This window comes from Balaenoptera borealis, assembly GCF_965194805.1.
Source record: "Balaenoptera borealis genome assembly, chromosome: 8".
NCBI lineage: Eukaryota > Metazoa > Chordata > Mammalia > Artiodactyla > Balaenopteridae > Balaenoptera > Balaenoptera borealis.
In genome coordinates this window covers 116,037,483-116,047,250 of record NC_138865.1, presented here as the reverse complement: position 1 = coordinate 116,047,250, position 9,768 = coordinate 116,037,483, and the positions used below count along the sequence as shown (strand labels likewise).

Genomic DNA, 9,768 nt, shown 5'->3' with positions numbered 1-9,768 from the left:
GGGAAAAAGCCGGCGCGAGGGAGCGAGAGAGAAAGAGAAAGGCCCGCAGAGCGAAACTGCGCCCCCGGACCCGCTCAGCTCCGTGGTCCCCGTCCCTCCAGCCCAGCCCGGCTCCCCTAACCCTGCTGGGGAACCCCCGCACCCTGGGGGCAGAGGGCGCGCCCGCAACACTGATCAATTATTTATGGGCGAATCAATTATTCAGCTGCCCCGGGAAGGGGAGGGGCGGGTAAGGCCGGGGAGAGGGAGAGCGGCTGCGGAGACCACCCCCCGGGAGGTCGCAGCTCTCCCGCTGGGCCTTGGGGGTCGGGAGGCGTCCCCACTCTGGGGGTCCTGTTGTGAGAAAGCTGCCTCGGGGTGGGCTCCAGGAGGAGCGCGGGGAAATCCGCAGAAGCAAGATAGCTGAGATACCACCCAATTAGATTGGGGAGAGGGGTGGAGAGCGGGAGGCTTGGGTTGGAAAGAGCTGGCTGGGGATGGGGTGGGTGGCGTGGGAAGAGCCCGGCCTGTGAATTCTTTCCTTTGTTACTTAATTCATTCCCATCTTTATTGCGAGCCCACTACGTGCCACTGTGCCCAGAGCCTAGTGTGCCCTGTGGCAGGAGAGGGTTAAGGGCAGGAATCTGGAGTTAGAGCTGGGTCCAGTTCCTGGTTTGTACCGTATTCTCTCCAACTGTGTGCCCTTTGGCAAGGGACTTGCCCTCTCTGAGCCTCCACTTCCTCATGTGCTGGATGGAGAAGAGCAGAATGAGAGCTTGAAGGAGGCCGTGTGAGGATTCAGTAAAATGGGGCACGTGGGCAGGGCCTGGCACAGAGTGGGGTGTGGGGGGGGGTCCTCTCTTCACATTGAGGGGAATATGCCAAGGCCCCCAATATCCTTCCCTCTCCCCTGTCCCCATCTGTGGGTCCTGGATAACCTGCATCTTTCCCTGGTTTCAGACACTGAAAGGTCCTTATCAAAGCCAAGTCAAAGCCAAGGCCTCTGCCCAGGGCTCTCACCTCTGGCAGGCTTCTTACTAGCCTGGCCCTTCAAAGGCTAGTGCATAAGGCAGCTAGAGGGGTCTGCATGTGCCTCAGTGGAATCCCGTTGCTCCCCACGTCCTTCCCTCCTCCAAAGCCTCTTCCCTTCCCCATGTACCCCCTTCTCCTTCCAACCTGCTCCTCCCTGCTTCCCATCTGGGCTGGAAAGGTCTGGAGCCCTGAGGCCATGGGGACAAGGGACTGTCAGAATAGGCCTGGGGCTCAGACTCCCCTGTTCAGTGTGTCAGTATGTTTTCCTTCCAAGGCTCAGGAGCTAAGGAGGCTTCTGTTTTCAGACTCAGGCTTGCCAAGGGGTTTACTGTCTTCTCACCAAATCTTACAGCAGCTGTATTAGGTGGACCTGGACAGATCCAGGTTTTGTGGGGCCTGAAGCTTTTACAATCTTGGGGACCCTGTTTAAGAAAAATAATGCAAAGTTATGAATACATAGTTAAGCCCAGGGCCTTGACAAGAGTCCCTGAACCTGAAGCTTCATTAGTTTCTTGGTAAACTGCCACTGTAGGTGGGGGACACAATTATTCCTTCGCAGAGGTGGAAACAAAGCTTAAGAGAGGGAAGTCGCTGGCCCAAGGTCACACAGCTGAAAAGAACACCGCTGCAGCTGGGATTCCAGCCCAGGTCTTATGCTACAGGCAACACCCTGAACTGCCTCAGTGCACTCACTTACCATCTTACTGCCTCATCTACTCTGTGTCATATCTCACCTGTCCCCACCATGGGTCCAGCCCAGGCAAGGTCAGGGAAAGCAGCCTTTGCCTCCAGACCAGCCCGTGCCCTCCATCCCAAGGCCTTCATGCCCCAGGGCTCCAGCCTAGGAGACTTTCTGTCTTGTGACAACAACCACACAGTACCAGGAAGTAGGTCTCTTCTAACCTTTGCATTCCCACAGCTGTACCTGCTCATTCCAGAACCCAGGCTTCTCAACTGACGCCAAGGAACACCCGCTGTTAGGTGGTGAGCTCCCAGGGGCAGGGGCTGGTTCCTTCTCCTTCGGCAAAGCATTTCCAGCTCTCAGCACAGTGCAGGCTGTCAAAGTGAATTTAGTGGTAACGTCTATTCCCAGCTCAGGGAGGGGATGGGGTGTTAGGGACAGAGGAGAGGTTGTTAAACTGCAGATTCCTGGGTCCCTCCAGACCTACTGAATCAGGCTCTCTGAGCACAGGACCTGGGACTCTGCATTTTAAAACTCCCTCAGGTGCATCTCAAGCTCAGTAAAGTTTGAGACTCACTGACCCAGGGGCCAGAAAGCACAAAATGCTGTGTCTCGACCAAGCTCCTCTCACAAAGGGGATTCATCTCCCCTAAGTCTGGACAGTTTTACCTGTGCACCAAGCTCACCTTCCAGCTGAGAGCTAATTGTTTCTAACACTTACTAAAGACCTATTGTGTGCCTGGGACTGGATCTGAGGCTTCAGATAGTTGACCTGATTGGACACTCACAAAAGCCCTAAGAAGTAGGGGCAATTATTGTCCCCATTTTACAGATGGAGAAACTGAGGCCAGGGGAGGTCAAGTGACTTGCAGAGGGGCAAAGCACTGGGGAACGAGGAGTTTGGAATAGGAGAGCCGTCTGCAGGACCACTGGCCTCAGTAATTTACAAGGGTCTCGTGAGAAAATCCTTAGATGAGAATTTATACACTGCCTATGAATGGCTTGGAGAAATCAAACACGCTACAGTCACTGCAGGGACCTCAGGCTAAGATGTGCAACAAAATTAGGTGACAGACCCCAAAGAAATCTAATCAAGTAGGCCTCTTCTCCCTGGTATCTTTGGAGTCAGTGTTCTGGGGAATGCGTGTTTGCAGAAGGATTTGATGTATTTGCTTCAGGCAAATCTTTGCCTTTTCTCTGCCTGCAGTTCTGGTACAAAAGGGAAAGGGCCAGGCCAGCAAGAGGAGGGAACCAGGGCTGGTGGTAGGCAGGCAGGCTGGCTCTTCAGGCCAGCGTGGCTCCCTGGGCTATCTGCAGGACTGTATCATGTGATTCCCCACCCCCACCCCCACCCCCACCCCCACCCCCGGGCCAGTGCTCTGTGCAAACGCAGCCTAACCCTCTCCTGCTCCAGTAGGGTGATCAAGGCACTGAGGAGGTGTCAGGTGGGGAGGAGCTGATTTAGTGGCCTCTGTTCCTGGTGCCTGAGGAGCTAGTTGGGGCAGAGGGTGTGGACTTATTCTGGGAAGACCCAGAAGGCAGAACTAAGGGAGGTCACCCAGAGGGGTCTGTTTTGTCTCACAAGATAAACTGTCTAATTGTCAGGGCAGACTTGTAGGTAGTGAGTGCCCCACCTGCAGAGGTATTCAAGGACAAGTAGGGCATATGTCTGTGTGTATGTACAGAGCCATGACTCAGGAAAAGGATTGGCTGAGGCAACCTTGAGATCTTTTTCAATGTTGAGACTTTGGGAATTTCCATTCTTAACATAACTGACCTGCCCAAGCGGGGCAGATGGGAAAAATTAACAGAGAGAGAAGGTAGCCACAGGTTAAGGTGCCCAGACTGGGAACCCACAGACCCTGGAGGGGCACCCAGGGGCACGGAACCAAGCCCCCAACCCTTGGCCTTCCAGCAGAGCTGCCATTTCTTTGACATTAAGGTGTGCTACTTTCTCTTGCAGTCATCGGTAAATGCTCATTAGCTCTTCATGATAGTGATTAATAATAATAGTAGTGATAACTGACAATCAATAACCGTAATATCCATAGCATGAACTGAGCACTTACTGAGACAGACTCTATGCTAAGCACTTTATATATAAACCTGTATAATTGACATGACAGTCATACAAGCAATGTCCTTACTTTTACTATCATTCCCATTTTACAGATGAGGACACTGAGAGCTGACATGTGACCCAGGACTCAGAGCCAGGCTCAGGAGGTGAGCTGGGAAATGCCAGCAGAGGTCCAAGAAGAAGCATGCTGCCCTCCATCTGTGGGGCTGCTTCTGCCCTCAGTGGCCAGGGACCCTGGCCACTCCCAACCCCAGGGGTACACAGCAGCAGAAACTGGCATGGGAATAGGGAGAGGGGACCATCTCCTCCAATTCCCTCATTTTATACCAGGGGAAACGGGTATCGAAGAGAGGAAGAGACGTCTCAATCCTCCACGTGGGCTTCTCCTATGCACTCCCACATCCTACTCCTCTTTAAAAGTGATATTTTAGAAGTTATTAGTGGTAGCATATTAATAAGAAAACATTGTTAAAGGAATGAGAAGACCTGCCACGTGTCAAGTGGTTACTATGTGCAGGTGACATGTGCGGGGATTGTCTGCTCACCTGTAATGGGGATAATAACGATGCTTCCCCGCTGACCTCACAGGAGGGGGTCACAGTTAAAGGTGACAGTGAATGTGAAGCAGCTCTTTATAAACTGGAGGACAATGCCACCATGACCATCTTTGGGCATAGAGATTAGAAGTAAGTGCTGAGGCTCCTATCAGGGAAACTGACCAGTATTTAGGGCCCAGAGCAATCAGTTCTTCCAGTGTTAGATTCTCCCTAGAAAGCACCCCATTCATTTATTCATCTATCTGCCTGAAAATCATGTACTGAGCACCTGCTATGTGCAGCAATATGTCCAGCCCAGTAGCTTTGAGCGCAGGCTCCGGGTCAACCCTTTCCTGTCCTGAGTTCAGGTCTCGGCTTCACCACTCTCCAGCAGACGTGGCCCTCCCTCTGGGACCCTCCGTGTCTCCTGTTAGGATGCAGCCCGGCTGCTCTAGCAGAACCCAGGGAACAGCAGCTAAAGGAGAGAGGAGCCGATTTCCTTCACATGTCAATCTAGGGGGGCTCTGTGCTGGGAGCCAGTCCAGGGTCTGGGCTCTCTCTGCCTCTTCCATCCCATCGGGGATTGCCTCCATCCACAAGGTGGAAGATGGCCACCACCTCCCCCTTCCCATTCTTTCCTGTGTGTGTTGGGGGGGACCCAGGAGGTGGAGACCGCTCCTCCCTTTTAAGGGAGAGCTGGACAGTGCATAGATCACCTCTCTTGTATCCCATTGGCCATAACTGATCACATGACCATGACTAGCTGCAAGGGAGACTGGGAAATGTAGTATTTAGCCTGGCAGCCCTGTGCCTCAGTAAAACCCGGGAGAGGGTGTTCTGTTACTAACGGGGAGATGGCAGAATGGATACTGGGCAGCAGCCAGCAGCCTCTGCCACGTAGGATTCAGGGAGGTACTCTGGGGGAAGCACTCAGCACAGGGCCAGGTATGTGGCTGGTGCTCAGGAAATGTGCGCTGTTATCACTGGTGTCACAGGTGAGTGCTTTGCACTTTCCCAAGGGATACAGAGACCCGCTGAGAACCAAGCCCTGGAACTGCTCTGGCTGCTTCGTGGGGGCCTCCATGCCATGCCCTGCATCCTCTAGGTGATGGAGAGAAGCACTGAGAGACAGCAATCCTCCACCCAGCCCCTCAGGACCCACAGCCCAGGCTGGGGAGGATCTCAGGCCTCCTCTTTCCTTTCAAAGAAAGAACAGGAAAGTGGCCTTGTCTTCAGGGCTTGGGGACATGGAGAGATGGGTGACATTGGGGGCCTTGCAGCTCTGCTGCACGGCTGCCTCAACGGAGCATGGCAACCTCTACCAGCCCACGGCTCGAGGCCGGGGTCCACCTTGCAGCGCTCAGGCTCTGAAAGCCTGGGCAGAAGACCTGGCAGGTGTCTTCGTTCCACACCCTCCGAATGCGGCGCTGGCTGGTTTGAGCTTAGAGACATTTCCTCCCTAAATACTGCCCTCTGGACACGAAGCCCTTCTCAGCCCAAGGAGGGCTAGTAGGCGACACAGGAGGAGGAGCACGACCTCCGGTGGGCACTATGCCCCCGCGGGTCCAGCTCGCCCCCAGCCATGGATCAGGAGGCTCTGTTCTGCAGAGGCTGGGTTCACGCTCAGGAGCTGAGAGCCCCAGATCAGATAGATCATGCTCTGCCTCTTAGCAGCTGCGTGAGCCGATCTCTCCAATCACAGTGGGGATGAGAAGGGCACCCGTCTCTCCATCTTACTGTTAAAGATTTATAAAATAATCCATGCAAGGTGCTTGTGGAGAGGAGGAGCTCAATGAATGGTGCCTACTCAGACCAGGATTATGACTATTATTTTCTTCCATCCGTTCCACACTTTGCCTGCCCCCCCACCTGTCCACACCTCCCTGCTGGCGATGCCCTCCCATCCCGCAGTCTGCACGCTAAGCGTTTTCCGAGGCCCCCAGATTGGGCAGGTCCCCTGCGTGTCAGCTGGCTTTGCATTGCATTCCAGCTTTCTCCTTCCCAGCACTTTCCAAATCATGATGAATTCATTGTTGGGTGAAGCACTGCCCTCCAGACGAGGAGTCCTGAGCCAGCAGGAACTGTGCCTATTTCATTCATTGGCATAGCCCTAGTGCCCAGCACAGGGTGTGGCAGCATGGTGAGGAGTCTAGTAATTGCTTGCGGAATGAGTGAATGAATAAATGAATGAATGGTTGGATGAGCGAAGAGGGCGTTTTGCTGTCAGCCTAAGAATGTGTATTTAAGAGCAGAGTTCAGGGACTTCCCTGGTGGTGCAGTGGTTAAGAATCCACCTGCCAATGCAGGGGACACGGGTTCGATCCCTGGTCCGGGAAGATCCCACATGCTATGGAGCAACTAAGCCCATGTGCCACAAGTACTGAGGCTGCATGCCACAACTACTGAAGCCTGCATACCTAAAGCCCGCGCTCCGCAACAAGAGAAGCCACCGCAATGAGAAGCCCGCGCACTGCAACAGAGTAGCTCCGGCTCACCGCAACTAGAGAAAGCCCGCCTGCAGCAACAAAGACCCAACGCAGCCATAAATAAATAAATAAATAAATAAATAAATAAATAAAGAGCAGAGTTCAGAGACTTTGAAAGACTAATTTTAATTTCAGCTCTGTCACTGACTTGCTGGTGGCTCAGAACAAGATCCTGTGTCTTTTTTTTTTTTTTTAATTTATTTATTTATTTATCCTTGGCTGTGTTGGGTCTTCGTTTCTGTGTGAGGGCTTTCTCTAGTTGCGGCGAGCGGGGGCCACTCTTCATCGCGGTGCGCCACTCTTCATCGCGGTGCGCGGGCCTCTCACTGTCGCGGCCTCTCCCGTTGCAGAGCACAGGCTCCAGATGCGCAGGCTCAGTAATTGTGGCTCACGGGCCCAGTTGCTCCGCGGCATGTGGGATCTTCCCAGACCAGGGCTCGAACCCGTGTCCCCTGCATTGGCAGGCAGACTCCCAACCACTGCGCCACCAGGGAAACCCCTGCGTCTTTTTTATTTTTTCCACTCCCACCTCCTCCCTGCTTCTTCTGGAGTTTCAGTTTCCTCATCTGGAAACTAACAACGCTTCATAGAGTATGGCAAAAGGAGTCACTGAGATCATGGGGAAATAATGCAGAGATACTGAGCTCCTAACACATAGTAACTGCTTAGTAAGCTCTGGCTGGAATAATAGCTATTGTTTGTTTGTTTTTTCTTTTTTTCTTGAAGTGTAGTTGATGTACAACATTATATAAGTGACAGGTGTCCAGTAGAGCAACTCACAATTTTTAAAAGTTATACTCCATTTATAGTTATTATAAAATATTGGCTAGTCATAACTATTGTTAATGTCCTCCTTGAAACAACAAGGGGTTTGCTCTGCACTTTTATGTCAAAATTCCCTGGACTGACCCACTCTCCTTGACCACTGGAAAGCTCAGGAAGAGCTGACAAAAACTTTCATTCATTCATTCATTCAATCATTCATGCATACATGCACAAGGTGATTCAGCAAACATTTTCTGGGTATTCTCTGGGTGCCAGGCCCAGGGCTGGATGCTGCTGGTTGGGGGCAGAAAGGAGGGTCCTGCACGGAGGAGAAAACCATCAAGTTCATCCTCTGTGCAAAGGGAAGTGGCTGAGCCCCTCTGTCCACATCCTGTCATCCCCCCACCCCCACCCCATGGCTGGTCCATCTGTGTCCTTTTCCTGTGCCTCTTTCATCCCGGCCTGGGGCGCCTCTGCATCCCCAACCCACCAGCAGCCATTTCCTGCCCTTCTGTCATCTGCTTCCTTTGATCCTTTTGTCAAGAGACTCTTAGAAGCCTCCGAACCGTTGGCAATACTGGCAACCTCCGCCGTTGGGCTGGTGACCCCACAGAGGTTGGAGCCAACGTGGGCTTCTCTTGGGATGCTGCCTTGGGAGACAGATGGATTCTGGCCTCATTCATTCACTCACTCATTCAGCATTCAGCATTTGTTCACAGGCTCCAGGCCTGTGCGGGGCCCACAAAGTGAAAAAGACAGGCGTGGTCCCTGCCCTCACGGAGCTCCCACCCCAAGGGATGACCGCCCATCCCACACCAAGGGGATTCTGAAGGGAGATGGGTGTGCCTTGTCGGTCAGAAAGAAAACAGGGCCTTGGCCTCCAAACACAGGCCTCTGCCCTTCACCTGGCACGACTTCCCAGGCCTGGCTCAGGGCAGGAGCTCGGCTGATGCTGTCGAGGGGGGCTGATGTTGTCGAGGGGCTGCCATTTACTGAGCACTTACCACACGCTGTGCACACCAGCTCAACTGTTTGTGCCAGGCAGGAATCTGCGGACTCCTCACTCTGGCCCTGTGAGGGAGGTACGGTTATTCTCCCCATTTTATAGACAAGAAGATGGAGGCACGGAGAGATGAAGAAGCTTGCCCAGGGCCCTGCGGCTTGACGATGGCAGAGCTGGGTTCTGAACCTTGTTTGCCTGAGTTCAGGCACCACACTGTTCCACCTCCTGGTGAAGGAATGGGGGGTGGGCTGCTCCAGGCCTAAGGACCCTAGACTCACCTCCGCTGCACAAGGTGGGGGGCCCGCCCTTTCTGTGCTCTGGCTTCAGTAGTTCCAGCGGGTGGCTGGCCGGGTGGGAGGGTGGGAGAGGGTCAGGAAGGCAGGTGGAGGCCCACCTCCAGGGGAGGCCCTTCAGAGGCAGCTGTGTGGATTCAGAGAGAGGCCTCCTTTCTGCCCCACCCCCTCCTGGGGCCTCCAGAATGAGGGAGGAAGGGGAAGAGGGCGGACAGTGGGGGGGATGGTGGGGTCATCTCTGAAACAGGCCACGGCAGGGGCGGGGGAGAAGCGGGCAGGGCAGTATCTTCACAGCCCTGGGCCACCACCTTTTCTTCCCCCAATGCAGAGGCGGCCGTTCCATCCATCCGTCCATCCGTCCATCCATTCATGTACTCATTCACGTATTCATTCACTCACTCTCTCAATCATTCACGCACTCATTCACACGCTCACTCATTCACACGCTCACTCATTCGTTCACTCAGCTACCACGTGGGCAACAGGGTACGCAGGTGAGCCCAGTGTCTCTCCACAGGGAGCTTCCAGCAGGGCAGCCGAGGACACACACGGAGAGCACGCAAACGGGGTAGGTCAGGCTCGCTACGCGCTGTGCACCTGTGCTGACTGACGGGGAGGAAAGCAGTGGAGTGAATGCGGTTGGGCCGGTGCCTCCCTGAGGAGATGACCTGCCGGAAGGATCAATATGAGGAGGCCCGGAAGGCCTGGGGAGAGGGTCTCCGAGTATCCGGAACGGCAAGTGTAAAGGCCTGGAGGAGGGGAGGAGGGCAGCCTGTGTGTGAGATGGAGGAGGGACTGGAAGATAGGGACCAAGGAAGATGGGGACCGAGGCAGAGTCGTGCGTGGGCTGGTGCTTGTGGGCACGGAGTCCGATGCCCTTCTGGGTACAATGCGAAGCCACTGGGGGTCAGA

General features: G+C 54.1%; 1 long non-coding RNA gene across 1 annotated transcript; it reads left to right on the top strand.

Moving 5' to 3' along the window:
* The first annotated feature begins 313 nt into the window (after nucleotides 1–313).
* On the top strand, nucleotides 314–6,880 carry LOC309633877. Its single transcript, XR_014247742.1, has 2 exons — nucleotides 314–1,995; nucleotides 3,866–6,880. It is a non-coding gene; the product is annotated as an uncharacterized lncRNA (long non-coding RNA).
* The last annotated feature ends 2,888 nt before the right edge of the window (nucleotides 6,881–9,768 follow it).